The sequence below is a fragment of the Capricornis sumatraensis genome, chromosome 9 (genome assembly GCF_032405125.1).
Source record: "Capricornis sumatraensis isolate serow.1 chromosome 9, serow.2, whole genome shotgun sequence".
Taxonomy (NCBI): domain Eukaryota; kingdom Metazoa; phylum Chordata; class Mammalia; order Artiodactyla; family Bovidae; genus Capricornis; species Capricornis sumatraensis.
The window spans coordinates 13,966,054-13,980,703 of NC_091077.1; the positions used below are offsets into that span (position 1 = coordinate 13,966,054).

Consider the following 14,650-nt stretch of genomic DNA (forward strand, 5'->3'; position numbering starts at 1 on the left):
TTGCCTTGAAAATCCCATGGACAAAGGAGCTTGGTGCAGGCTACTATCCATGGGGTTACAAAGAGCTGGGCATGACTGAGCAACTTCACTTTCACTTTTTCAGGAAGGAGAAACTGTCCTCAGGCAGGCTACAATCCCTAGTACAGAGTTTAAACTGTGTTGTGTAATTGACTAAGAGTAAGGAATGTAGAGGAAAAAAAAATGTTTGTCCTTTCTTTCTCCTTGAGAATTCCAGACTGCTCTCTCCTTGAAGACCCCCAGACTTCTTATTAACCTGCCTAGGAATTGACTCCTCAAGGACAAATTGTGTAAAGAGAAAGCCAAGAGCTAGATAGATACATATATGTGACATGACTGCAGCATCTGGTTTCCTGTATCACATATTTGATTTTTCTGCCTTTTCCAGTCTCATGAACCAAAAAAGACCAAAAAAAAAAAAAAAAAAAACCACAAGACACTAGCACTGAGATTAGACTATTCTGCTGATAATCCTCCAGAGGGCACACTTAATGTCCTTGTTTCTCAGGATATAGATAAAAAGGTTCGGCACAGGAGTGACCAGTGTACATCACCAAGGCCACTGCACCCTTCCTGGAGGAAGATGAGGCAGTTGAGCTGAAGTATACACCCATGCCTGTTTCATAAAATAAACAAACAACTGCCAGGTGAGAACCACAGGTGGAGAAGGCTTTGTACTTCCTACCTGATGAGGACATTCTCATAATGGAGGATATATTTCAAGTATAAGAGTAAAGGACCCCTGAGAGTGGAATCCTACCAATGATGGTACTAATGAAACAGATTAATATGATATTGATGGAGGTGTCAGAACAGGAAAGGTTGAGGAGTTGAGAAAGGTCACAGAAGAAGTGAAGTATTTCACCATCTGCACAGAAGGTAAGCTGTGACATCATCAAGTAGTGCATCAGGGAAGTCAAAAGGCTGGTGGAAAATGACACCAGGACCAATAAGCCACAGAGGCGGGGGTTCATGATGACCAGGTAGTATAGAGGGTGACAAATGGCCCCAACCTGTCATAGGAAATCACCATCTGAAGGAGACTCTCCATGTAAGAAACGCCGCAGGAAGAAGGAGCCACCCCTATGGACCGTTGATCAGGGCCTTTATTGGGCGGTAGCTCTCGGGCAGAACTCCCGGGGGCGGGTAAGCAAGGAAGCGAAGGGGGTCTGCGAAGCAAAGGGAGTCTGCAAGGTATGAGGGGTGGGGAAGGGTTTTATAGCCCGGGCCGGGCTCCCATATAAGGAAGAAAGCGCAGGCTCAGTGGTGATTGGTGTCCAAGGGCTCCGTGTCGGCACCTGATTGGACGGCTTTGGTTGTCGGCCCGCCTCCGGGGCTTGTCTGCGGCACTCTGCCGGGACATGTCCCGACATGCCCGGGCATGCCCAGGCATGCCTCAACACGCCCGACCTTGCCCTGACCTTTCATCCTGGCCTTTTTGATATAGGACAAGGGGCGCCAATTCTCTCTGGCTACTTCCTGCTCAACGGGGGCGGCGAGGGGTAGGGTGAGGCCGGGATGACAGGGGGCGTCTGCTGTTAATTTTGTCACGGAGTGCTTGTTGGAAGCCCTTGGTATTATTGTCGCAGCACCATCAGCTGGACCATGTTGAGCCGTTGTTTGATAGAGGCCAGAAGCTTATTTAGGATACAGGGCCTGAAAGTCAGGAGCAGCAGGAGAATGATGAGTGGTCCCATTAGGGAGGATAGCAAAGTTGTCAGCCAAGGGGAGCTCTGGAACCAGGACTCAAACCAGCCCTTCTGGGCCTCCCTCTCTCTCTTCCTGCATTCCAATCCCTCTCTTACTTTAGCCATGGACTCTCGAACCACCCCAGTATGATCAGCGTAGAAACAGCATTCTTTGAGGGCTGCACAGAGGCCCCCCTGCTGCAAAAAGACCAGGTCTAGTCCCCTGCGGTTTTGTAATACCACTTCGGAAAGGGAAGTCAGGACTTTTCTAGGGCCATCATGGACTTCTCTATGCAGGCGATGTCTTCGTCAATTGCAGCCCTCAGGGTGATCAGGCCCTGATGTTGTGTGGTCAGGGAAGCAATGCCCGTGCCCATCCCAGCTGCTCCCAGGGCGAACAGCGTTGCCAGAGTAATAGCTGTAACGGGCTCCCTCTTATGTAGTGGTGAGGATTACAGTATGGGGTCCCATCCAGCGAGGCTGTAGTGGGCGGGGACTCAGGGTTTTTAGAAGTACCTGATCTCCTGGGGCCAGAGGCTGGGTGGGCCCCTCGTCGTCTGTCGATTGTGGCAGGACCCGGTCTGTGTGTTCCCTCAGCAAGGATCGTAGGAGGGAGAAGAGGGGGAGGTACCCCGCGAGTGGGGGAGCCTCTCCCTCTGGGAGGTGAGTCAGGAGATAGGGCCTGCCGTAGAGCAGTTCAAAAGGGGTCAAACCTGTTTTGGAGTGTGGTGTGGTGCGAATGCGAGTGAGCGCCAGAGGAACGAGGTCGACCCAAGACAGCCGCAGTTCTGAGGCAAGTTTGGTCAGATGCATCTTGATGATGCTGTTCACCCGCTCTACCTTGCCTGACAATTGGGGCCGATAGGGGATGTGGAGATGCCAGCCGATACCCAGGGCCACAGCCACCTGCTGAGAGATCTGTGAGATAAATGCAGGCCCATTGTCAGACTGGAGAGAGTTTGGCAACCCAAATCTGGGAATGAGATGGGCCGTCAAGATCTCCGCCACCGCCGCTGCCATCTCTCGGGCGGTGGGGAAGGCCTCGACCCATCCTGAAAAGGTGTCTACCAAGACCAGCAGATAGCGGTAGGTTCGATGTCTGGGCATGTGGGTGAAGTCTATCTGCCAATCCTGCCCGGGCATATGTCCCCTCAACTGGTGAGTCTCTTGTGGGGGTCAGAGTCCTCCTTGAGGAGAGGTGGAGGCACATGTTAGGCAGGAGCGGTGGACGGCATATATGGTCTGTCTGAGATGTAAGGGAGAAAAGACAGGGCTGAGAAAGGAAAAGAGAGCCCTTGGTCTGATATGGAGGGTATTGTGGATTTGGGATATTATGGCCTTAGCCTGGCGCTCAGGAAGCACCGGTTTATTATGGAGTAGTATCCATCCCGACGGGTGCCTCTGAGCCCCTTCTTGCACCAGCAAGGCTCTGGCTTCCTTGCTTGAATAATCTGGGTTGAGGGTGGATCTCAAAGTCAGCAGGGGCTCGGGAGCTTGTTGTAAGGTAATTTGTCAAGCCACTTGATCTGCCATATTGTTATCCAGAGAGACAGTGTCGTGGGTATTTTGGTGTCCCTTGCAGTGTATGATAGCGACCTCTTTGGGCAGGGATAAGGCATCCAACAGTCGAGTAACGTGGGGGGCATTACAGATGGGGGATCCTTTAGTGGTCAGGAAGCCCCGTTCTTTCCAGATTGCCGCGTGAGAATGGACAATCAAGAAGGCATACTTGGAGTCTGTGTAAATATTGGCCCTCTTTCCTTCTGCTAGGTGTAAGGCTCTAGTTAGGGCTGTTAGTTCAGCCTTCTGAGAAGTTGTCCCAGGTGGCAAGGGCTGAGCCTCTAGGACTTCCCGGGTGGTTACCACAGCATAAGCCACCCTTCGGTTTCCATTGGGGTCTCGCTTTGAGCTCCCATCGACGAACAAAGTTAGCTCTGGATTTGGTAGAGGTTTGGAGAACAGGTTGTGGGGTGGTTGTATAAGGGACTCAAGGACCTCCGAGCATGAGTGGGCTGGGGGTTCTGAGGAGAGAGGGAGTGAGGGTAGCGAGGAAAGCGGGTTTAATTGTGGGGAGCAGCTCACGGAAACCTGAGGATTGTCCAGGAATACCAGGTGAAATTGTTGGAGCCTGGACTCGCTGAGTTCAGGAAGAAATCTAGAGGCTAAAAGGTCACCAGGACGGTGGGGCGAGAAGATGGTCAGGGGTTGGCCATGAATCAGCTTTTTTGCATTGGCATAACAACGTAGTCACCGCCGCTAGTGCCTGCAGGCAGGGGAACCATCCCCTGGCTGTGGGGTCAAGTTGTTTGGATATGTAAGCAATAGGCAGCAATTCAGGGCCAATCGGTTGCACCAAGGCTCCAAAGGCTATCCCTCCCTTTTCATCAGTGTATAGATGGTGCGGATAGTTGGGATTTGGGAGAAAGAGAGGGGGTGCAGCCAATAGGGTTGAGCGTAAAGCATGAAAGCCCTGAGTCACTTCAGTGGGGGAAGACAGCGGCCCTGTGGGAGTCTCTTTAGCTGCCGCATATAGAGGTTTGGCCAGGGTAGCATAATTTGGGACCCAGTGTCGGAAGAATCCTGTCAGTCCTAAGAAGGACAATATCTGGTCTCCATCGGCTGGAGGGCAGATGGACCGGAGGAGGCTACACTGGTCTGCTGTCAGGGCTTTAGTGCTCAGAGTGATTTGGAGGCCCAGATAGACGACAGAAGTCCGAGTCAGTTGGGCTTTGGATTGTGAAGCTCTGTAACCCTGGGAACCAAGGAAATTGAGGAGAGTTGTAGTATGTTGTCGGGAGGTCTCTTCTGAGGGGCTGCAAAGGAGCAAGTCATCTACGTATTGGAGGAGGGTGCTAGGGCGAAGCGAGCATCTGGCCAGGTCCCGGGACAGAGCCTGCCCGAAGTAGTGGGGACTGTCTCTGAACCCCTGAGGGAGTACGGTCCATGTGAGTTGTGTGGTCAGCTGGGTGTTGGGGTCAGTCCAGGTGAAAGCAAAGAGGAATTGGCAGTCGGGGTGGAGTGGGATGGTAAAAAAGGCATCCTTGAGGTCAGTAACGGTGAAATGAGAGGTCTGAGGAGGTATGGAAGAAAGGAGGGTGTAGGGGTTAGGGACAAGCGGATGGGTAGGGATCACCGCCGCGTTGATCAGGCGGAGATCCTGCACTAGCCGGTAGTCTCCTGAAGCCTTTCGAACAGAGAGGTTGGGCATGTTACAGGGGGAGGTCGTGGGGATCAGGAGACCCTGTCCCATGAGATGGTCGATGATGGGCTTTAGCCCCCTGAGGTTGTGAGTAGACAAAGGAAACTGGGACCGGGCTGGGAAACAGGTGGGGTCCCTTAGCCGGATGAGGACTGGAGGGTGGTGCTGAGCCACCACCGGGACTCGGGTGTCCCAGACCTCAGGATTAACAGAAGAGGTTGGAGGGTCAACAAGTAGCATTAGGAAGGCCCCTGACGTGGGAGCTGATCCTGGAGCTAGCTGAAGAGTGGCCTTCAGCTTAGCAAGTATACCTCTTCCCAAGAGAGGAGTAGGGCAGGAGGGGATGACCAAAAAGGAGTGGGTAAATAGACAGGAATCTAATTGACAAGACAGTGGTTGGGTTTGGAGCGGACACGAGGGTTGGCCGTCAATGCCCATAACCAAAACCTGGGAAGGACGTAGAGTGCCCCTAAAAGAGGGAAGGACCGAATAGGTAGCCCCTGTATCAACCAAAAAATTGATGGACTTACCTGCTACCTGGAGCGTTACCCTGGGCTCGGCTTGGGTTATTGGGGTCCCCGAGTCTGGGCGGCATCAGTCACCGTCGAAGCTCAGCAGCTCCAAAGCCGGAGGAGGGCAGGAGGTCTCCCTGGGGCGCTCTGGTCCCCAGCCCCTAGAGGTCGAGGCCCAAGAGGCCTGGGGACAGTCACTAGCCCAGTGTCCTCGTCGTTTGCACAATGGGCACAGCTTGGAAGGAGGCCGCGGATTGGGGCACATCTTGGCCCAGTGCCCTTCTTGGCCACACTTGAAGCAGGCCCCCGGAGGGGGGTTTTGGGGCCCCAAGCCCGCCGCCGGCCACAGGGCTGCCACCAAGGCCTGGGTTTGCTGGTTTAGGAGGCTTGCCTGAAATTTGGCCTTTTGCTTGAGCCTTGCCTTTCAGCTGGCCTCAGCTGTTTCCTTGCGGGCATGGTAGACCTTAAAAGCCATTTTTACCAGGTCTTGGATAGAGGTCTGAGGGCCGTCCTCGGCCTTGGCCAACTTTTTTCGGATATCAGGGGCAGACTGGGAGATAAAACGATTGGCCAAGGTGGCCACCCCGATGGGGGATTCAGGGGACAGGCTGGTGTATTGGACGAGGGCCTCGGTCAGCCGATTAAGGAACATGGCTGGGTTTTCGTCGGGCCCCTGGGTCACCTCATCTAGTTTGAGGAGGTTTACAACCTTATGAGAGGACGTTTCCATCCCATCAAGGATACACTCTATCATATAGCGTACTCGCAGCTGGCCGCCACCCCTTTCCTGGTAGTTCCAATCAGGGTCAGTGTCAGGAACCACCTGAGCCCCCGGGGGGCGCTCGGGGGAGGGGTTGGCATAGTGCCGCTGGTCGGCCTGAGCCTTGGCTGCCGTCCAGATAGCCTGCCTCTCTTCGGGGGTGGTGGTAGACCCCAGGATGACATATATGTCCTGCCATGTCAAGGCGTGGGCGCGGGTCAGACCAGTAAACTGCTTAATGTACTGAGTGGGGTTGGAGGAGAAGGAACCCAGTTTGGCCTCAATCTGTGCTAAGTCTTGGAGGGAGAAAGGGACATGGACTTGGGCTAGACCCTCAGCTCTGGCTACTTGTCGAAGAGGGAAAAGCGCGGCTGGGGGAGGGGGAGGGGAGGCTCCCGGAGGGTTGCTGTGGGAGCGAGTATGGGAGCTAACCGGGGAAGGGGAGGGAGTGACGGGGGTGGGGGGGGGGAGGAGGATACAAGATAGGGTTAAGGGCCGGAGGATCCGGGGCCGGTGGTGGAGTCTCGGGGGCGGGAGCGGAGGTAGGAGGGTCCGGAGTGGAGGGGGTGGTGGCCATGGGAGAGGTATAGGGAGGAAGAGTAGAACCAGGAGTTCGATCTGTAACTGACTGTGAATAATCAATTGAGATAACTCACAGGCCAGGCTCCCATATAAGGAAGAAAGCGCGGGCTCAGCGGTGATTGATGTCCAAGGGCTCCGTGTCGGCACCTGATTGGACAGCTTTGGTTGTCGGCCCGCCTCCGGGGCTTGTCTGCGGCACTCTGCCGGGACATGTCCCATCATGTCCCAGGCATGCCTCAACATGTCCGACCTTGCCCGACCTTTCACTCCAAACATGCAAAAAGAGAGAAAAAGTTTCCCTGAGCTAGACACCCTGCATAGGGGATGGATTTGCTGTGTGTCTGGAGATTCACTAACATCTTGGGGACAGTGGTGGTGCTGAAACTGATGTCAGCCAAGGACAAATTGGAAAGGAAGGAATACATGAGTTGTGAAGGTGGGGGTCACAGATGACAGCCAGAATGATGAGCAGGTTCCCAAACACGGTGACCAGGTATATGGACAGGAAGAGTCCAAAGAGGACGGGCTGCAGGTCTGGATCATCTGAAAGGCCCAAGAGGAGGAATTCTGAGAGACGTGTTAGATTCTGAGGTTCCATGTTGATGGGGTATCTTTAGAAAAAAGTAGAGGGTGTTGAATAAGCAATTGTAGAGGCACCCAGATAAGTGTCCAAACTTTGTATTTAATAATTCATAAAAAGTTTTCACTCTTGAAGACCACACACTCTAGCACCTTCAGCAATATTTCTCAATTGTGAGGACATCTTTTTTGATGCCCAGAGTATTCACCAGTTTCTTTTTCTTCTTTTTTTTTCAATCCAGAGCTTCTGTTTATCAAAAGACACTGTAGGAAATGAAAGGAAAGTCACAGGGGGACAGAGCCCCTTGTTAACACATGGGTTACTAGTTTTCTACTGCTGCCTCAACTCATTACCAACAACCTAGGGACTTCAAAAACAAGGGAAATGTGTTATCACATAGTTCTGCAGGCTAGAAGTCTGGCATAGGTATGACTGGGCTAGAAGCAGGTTGTCAGCACTGCTGGTTCCTTCTCAGGTTTCCAAGGAGGAGTTTGTTTCCAGCTTCTGGATGCTCCTTCTTCAAAGCAGCAAAGGCATACCCCTCCAGCCCTACTTCTGTGGTCCATCTCCCTCTGGTTGTGGCCAGGAAAGCCTCTCTGCTCTGAAGGACTCGTGTGATTCAATGGACCCACAAGGACATCACAGGGTCATCTCTCCATCTCAAGATTTTTAGTTTAAGCACATCTGCCAAGTTCCTGTCCCCATGTACTGTGACATACACATTAGTCCTGGGGATTAGTGCAGGAAATCTTTAACAAGGGAAACATTCTGCCTACCACAACCTACTAAAAAAGTCATGGTCTCATACCCAGGATTTTTTTTCCAAACTTTAAACCTTTTATTTTGTATTGGGGTATACCCGATTAACAATGTTGTAGTAGTGTCAGGTGAACAGCAAAGGGACTCAGCCATACATATACATGTATCCATTCTCCCCTCCCATCCAGGCTGCCACATAACATTGAGTAGAGATTCATGTGCTATACAATAGGTCCTTGTTGATTATCCACTTTGAATATGGCTGTGTGTACATGACTGTCCGAAATTCCCTAACTATCCCTTCCGTAAACCTCCCACCCCGACCCCAGGCAACCGTAGTTTGTTTTCTAAGTCTGTGTCTCTTTCTATTTTGTAAGTAAGCTCATTTGTATCATTTCTTTTTAGATCCCACATATAAGGGATGTCATATGATATTTCTCCTTCTCTGACTTATTTCACTCAGTATGACACTCTCTAGGTCCATCCATGTTGCTGCAAACATACCAGAATATTTAAAGAACTCCTAGTTGTTGTTATTTAGTTGGTAGGTCCTGTTCAACTCTTTTGCGATTCCTGCTAGGCTCCTCTGTCCATGAGATTTCCCAGGCAAGGATACTGGAGTGGTTTGCCAGTTTCTTCTTCTAGGGGTCTTACTGACCCAGGGATTGAACCCACATCTCCTGCATTGGCAGGCAGATTCTTTTACCACTGAGCCCCCAGGGAAGTCATCATTAGTTTCTTTAGCACTGATTTTAAAGGCATGCGGCCAAAGAATGTTAGTGAGGTTACGGCATTTTGAGATAACAAATCTATGAACCCAATAATATATCTGCTCCCTAGTTTTAATGGGAAAATAAAAATGAAAAAATGTTCTTCTGATTTAAAAAATTATATTTGACACTAAAAAGCACTCAAATATACTGTATCTTATCTAAATGCAGTACAAAAAAGTTCATTGACTTGCAGTGTTGTCCTAAAGAGAGAAAACCTTACTCACTAGATTCTAAATTAAAATCAAATGTTCACAGTCAGATAGTATTCCTGTTTGCTAGTTAACTTTAAGGGTTTTTCATTGTTTTTAGGTTTTATAAAATACATCTTTCATGGAGATAGAAACTCACTCAAATACGTGGGTAGTTTGGTCAGTCTCTTCAGATGTGGCTGATAAACACTTGGTCTTGGTGAACTTCACATTTTGTTTTTTTTTAAATATAAATTTATTTATTTTAATTGTTGGCTAATTACTTTACAATATTGTAATGGTTTTGCCGTACATTGACATGCATCTGCCACGGGTGTACACGTGTTCCCCATCCTGAGCCCCCCTCCCACCTCCCTCACCATACCATCTCTCTGGGTCATCCCAGTGCACCAGCCTTGAGCATCGAACCTGGACTGACGATTTGTTTCGCATATGATAATATATATGTTTCAATGCCATTCTCCCAACTCATCCCACCCTCGCCCTCTCCCACAGGGTCCAAAAGTCTGTTCTATACATCTGTGTCTCTTTTGCTGTCTCATATACAGGGTTATCGTTACCATCTTTCTAAATTCCATATATATGTGCTATTATACTGTATTGGTGTTTTTCTTTCTGGCTTACTTCACTCTGTATAATAGGTTTCAATTTCATCCACCTCATTAGAACTGATTCAAATGTATTCTTTTGAATGGCTGAGTAATACTCCTTTGTGTATATGTACCACAGCTTTCTTATCCATTCATCTGCTGATGGACATCTAGGTTGCTTCCATGTCCTGGCTATTGTAAACAGTGCTGTGATGAACATTGGGGTTCACGTGTCTCTTTCAATTCTGGTTTCCTTTGTGTGTATGCCCAGAAGTGGGATTGCTGGGTCTTATGACTATTCTATTTCCAGTTTTTTAAGGAATCTCCACCCTGTTCTCCATAGTGGCTGTACTAGTGTGCATTCCCACCAACAGTGTAAGAGGGTTCCCTTCACTCCACACTCTCTCCAGCATTTGTTGCTTGTAGACTTTTGGATAGCAGCCATTCTGACTGGCTTCCCTGGTGGCTCAGAGGTTAAAGCGTCTGCCTGCAATGCAGGAGACCTGGGTTCGATCCCTGGGTTGGGAAGATCCCCTGGAGAAGGAAATGGCAACCCACTCCAGTATTCTTGCCTGGAGAATCCCATGCAGGAAGGAATCTCGTAGGCTACAGTCCATGGGGTCACAGAGAGTTGGACACGACTGAGCTACTTCACTTTCATTCTGACTGGCGTGAAATGGTACCTCTTTGTGGATTTTTATTTTATTTTTTTTGATTTGCATTTATCTCATACTGAGTGATGTTGAGCATCTTTTCATCTTTTCATGTGTTTGTTAGCCATCTGTATGTCTTCTTTGGAGAAATGTCTGTTTAGGTCTTTGGCCCATTTTTAATTTGGTCGTTTATTTTTCTGGAATTGAGCTGCAGGAGTTGCTTGTATATTTTTGAGATTAGTTCTTTGTCAGTTGCTTCATTTGCTATTATTTTCTCCTATTCTGAAGGCTGTCTTTCCACCTTGCTTATAGTTTCCTTTGTTGTGCAGAAGCTTTTAATTTTAATTAGGTCCCATTTGTTTATTTTTGCTTTTACTTCCAGTATTCTGGGAGGTGGGTCATAGAGGATCCTGCTGTGATTTATGTCAGAGAGTGTTTTGCCTATGTTCTCCTCTAGGAGTTTTATAGTTTCTGGTCTTACGTTAAGAACTTCACATTTTGATGAATATGTTTTTGTTGAAAGAACAAAGCCATTTAGCATTGCTGATCTTGAAGATAGCATTACTATACAATGCACCAATGATTAACAATTAAATTTTAATATATATCTGAATTTGTTTTTCATATTTGCAAAGTTTTAAAAGCTAGAGTATAGTTGCTTTACAATGTAGTGTTAGTTTCTGCGGTACAACAAAGAGAATCATGTATGTGTATACACATATCCCCTCCCTTGTGGACCTCACTCCCGCTTCCCCATCCCACCCACCTAGGCCACCACAGAGCACCCAGCTGATCTCTCTGCACTATACAATAGTTTCCCATTAGCTATCTGTTTCATACAGTACACAAATGTCAATTCTAGTCTCCCAATTTATCCCGCCCTTCTGCTCCGTGACCACAAGTCCATTCTCCATGTCTGTGTCTCTATTCCTGCCCTGTAAATAGATTCATCTGTACTATTTTTCTACATTCTTTTTCTAGATATTTGTTTTTCTCTTTCTGACTCATTTCACTCTGTATGACTGTCCATCCATGTCTCTACAAATGACCCAATGTCATTCCTTTTCATGGCTGAGTAATATTCCATTGCATATATGTACCACATCTTTATACATTCATCTCTTGGTGGATGTTTAGGCTGCTTCGATGTCCTGGTTATTGTGAATAGTGCTGCAATGAACATTGGGTGCATGTGTCTTTTTGATTTATGGGTTTCTCAGTGTATGCCCAACACTGTGATTGCTGAATCATATGGTAGCTCTATTTTTAATTTTTTAAGGAATCTCCATACTATTCTCCATAGTAGCTGTATCAATCTACATTCCTACCACTCCCTAACACCATACACAAAAATAAACTCAAAATAGATTAAAGACCTAAATATAAGACTGGGCAGTTTAAAATTCTTAGAGGAAAACATCAGAAGAACACTCCTTGACAAAAAGCACAGCAAGATCTTTTTTGACCTACCTCCTACTGCTGCTGCTGCTAAGTCGCTTCAGTCGTGTCCAACTCTGTGCGACACCATAGACTGGGCCCACCAGGCTCCCCTGTCCCTGGGATTCTCCAGGCAAGAACACTGGAGTGGGTTGCCATTTCCTTCTCCAATGCATGAAAGTGAAAAGTGAAAGTGAAGTCGCTAAGTCATGTCTGACTCTTAGCGACCCCATGGACTGCAGCCCACCAGGCTCCTCCATCCATGGGATTTTCCAGGCAAGAGTACTGGAGTGGGGTGCCATTGCCTTCTCTGGACCTACTTCCTAGGATAATGAAAATAAAAGCAAACATACAAATGGGACCTAATTAAAATTAAAAGATTTTGCACAGCAAAGACAACCATAAATGAGATGAAAAGACAAACCTCAGGATGGGAGAAAGTATTTGCAAAGCAATACTTTGGACAAGCAATGGACAAGGCATTAATTTCCAAAATATACAGCTTATGAAACTCAATATCAGAAAAAATAAGCAACTCAATCAAAAAATGGATGGAAGACCTATGCAGACATTTCTCCAAAGTGTGTTAGTTGCTCACTCATGTCCAACTCTTTGTGACCCCATGGACTGTAGCCTGCCAGGCTCCTCTGTCCCTGAATATCTCCAGGCAAGAATACTGAAGTGGGTTGCCATTCCCGTCTCCAGGGGATCTTCCTGACCCAGGGATTGAACCTGGGTCTACTGCATTGCAGGGAGATTCTTTACCATGAGCCATCAGGGAAGGCCTCCTCCAAAGACATAAAGAATGTTTTCTTAATCAATGTCATACACTCTCAGAGAAAGGTCGGAGGGTGAGTCTGTGTTTTGCTGTGTTTGTTTGTAGCAGCTAGGTAAAACTTCTTAAAGATGCCTCTAATCCTAAGTATTTGTGAAGGGTTGATTTCTCATCAGATCCTACCTTTTATGAACAGTCAAAAAAAAATCAAGACCTAATCAGGTCCTAAACAGTACTTTAGCCTCCTTATGCCAGATTAAGAAGTCTTCATGCCAATTCTTCCTTATGGTGAGTTTCTGTTTCTCTTAAATTCAGCTCCCTGAATATCGGTTGGATTGGCAGGACAGAATACTGTCAAGGTGCCTTGTAAATGGAGTTACACTGTCTGCATTTGAATCTGACTTTATCCCCTTCTATACCACAGGGCTTGATCAAAATTACATTAAAAATAAAATTTCCACCCTCAGGTGTAAAATGATAGTAATGAATGTTGCTCTCGTTTTGTGGGGGATAGTAATTCAGACAAAGGGCTTCCCTATTGGTTCAGAGAATAAAGAATCTGCCTGCAGTGTGGGACATTAAGGTTCGGTTCCTAGGTTGGGAAGATTCCCTGGAGAATGGAATGGCAACCCATTCCAGTATTCTTGCCTGGGGAATTTCACTGACAGAGGAGCCTTGGCGGACTACAGTTCATAGGGTTGAAAAGACTTGGACATGACATAGAGAATAAAACTTTCACATTCACATTTTCAATGCAAATAAAACGGCAAACTACATTTAAAAAATCACTTCAGCCTCTGGTGTGTGAATTCTTACATAAGTCTTCGTATTACTGTGGTTATTGTCATGGTTTCATCACTGTCCCTTCCAGAGCATCTGGATAACTTAGGGGGACACTTTAGAGGGACCTGTTTCCTAATCAGGTAGAAATGATGCTCAAGGAAGATAGAACCAGTGTGGAAGGAAAGCAAAAACTTAAGTGTTCTGGGGTCCCCACCACTAACAATAACATAAACCTCATGCTTAGAGCTGAATCTGTGCATGTTAGTGGCCTCCCACCGAAAATTCCAACTGTCCCACTGCTTTGATGGTGAGCAAACAAGGCTCCTCCAATGCCTCCTGCACTCAGTGTCTCCCACTGCACTTGGCACTCTCTGGGCTGGGCTGTGTCTCTGCTGGACCAGGACTGAGGGATGTAGATTGGCTGCCCCTCCCCTACCTGCTGTTGGATGAGGGCTGAGGCTTTGTCCTCAGGACAGGCAACAAGACAGACTCAGGTGTGGGTCTCTGGTGCAGACAACAATTCTGGGGGGATGAGACACACAGGTATTGATCCCACTGGACTGGAGCTGGCTAATTGAAGGGCTGGGAAGCACAGGCTGCTTATTTACAGTGATGCAGCATGGAGAACTTTCATGCACATAGCAAATTAGCCAAACTGGTCCACGGTCTCTCAATCCCTGAGGGTTTGTTAATTTAATGCAGGAGGAAGAGGAGAAAAGTGAATGTGTTAGGAAGGATCCTGTAGAGCCTAGAGGAGGCTGACTTCTGCTTCTCACCTCTGCCTTCCAGTTTATTTTCTCATCATAAAATTCAGACACATTTTTTTTTCAATTAAGGGAAGCAATACATGATTTTATGTCTGTAAACCCACTGAATTAATCATGAAATTTAGCGAGATTTAGGTCTTCCCTTCCAAGATTCTGATAGTATTTCTATTTTCATGGTTAAGAGTTCTGTCTCTGGCATTGTCATTTTTTTTCTATAGTCCTTGTCTGGAGTTTTGGATTTTCTGCCTTGGAGATTTATGGTTTTTGGAATTTTGAATGACAGTCCAAATTCTAGTTCTAGTATGCTTGGAATTTTAAATCCTAAATTCTATTAATTTAAGGGCTTCCCTGGTAACTCAGACAGTAAAGAATCCACCTGCAATGCAGAAGACCTGGGTTTGATCCCCGATTCGGGAAGATCCCCTGGAGAAGGAAATGGAAACCCACTCCAGTATTCTTGCCTGGAAAGTTCCAAGGACAGAATTAATTAAAAATTCTAACTCTTAAGTTTTCTCTTCATTTGATGTATGTTGTTACATTACACAACTGTTTATTTTAACATATT

At 47.5% G+C, this 14,650-nt stretch overlaps 1 pseudogene; it reads right to left on the bottom strand.

The window, feature by feature from the left end:
- Nucleotides 1-469: 469 nt before the first annotated feature.
- On the bottom strand, nt 470-7,357 carry LOC138085937 (olfactory receptor 7E178-like; annotated as a pseudogene).
- Nucleotides 7,358-14,650: the final 7,293 nt, after the last annotated feature.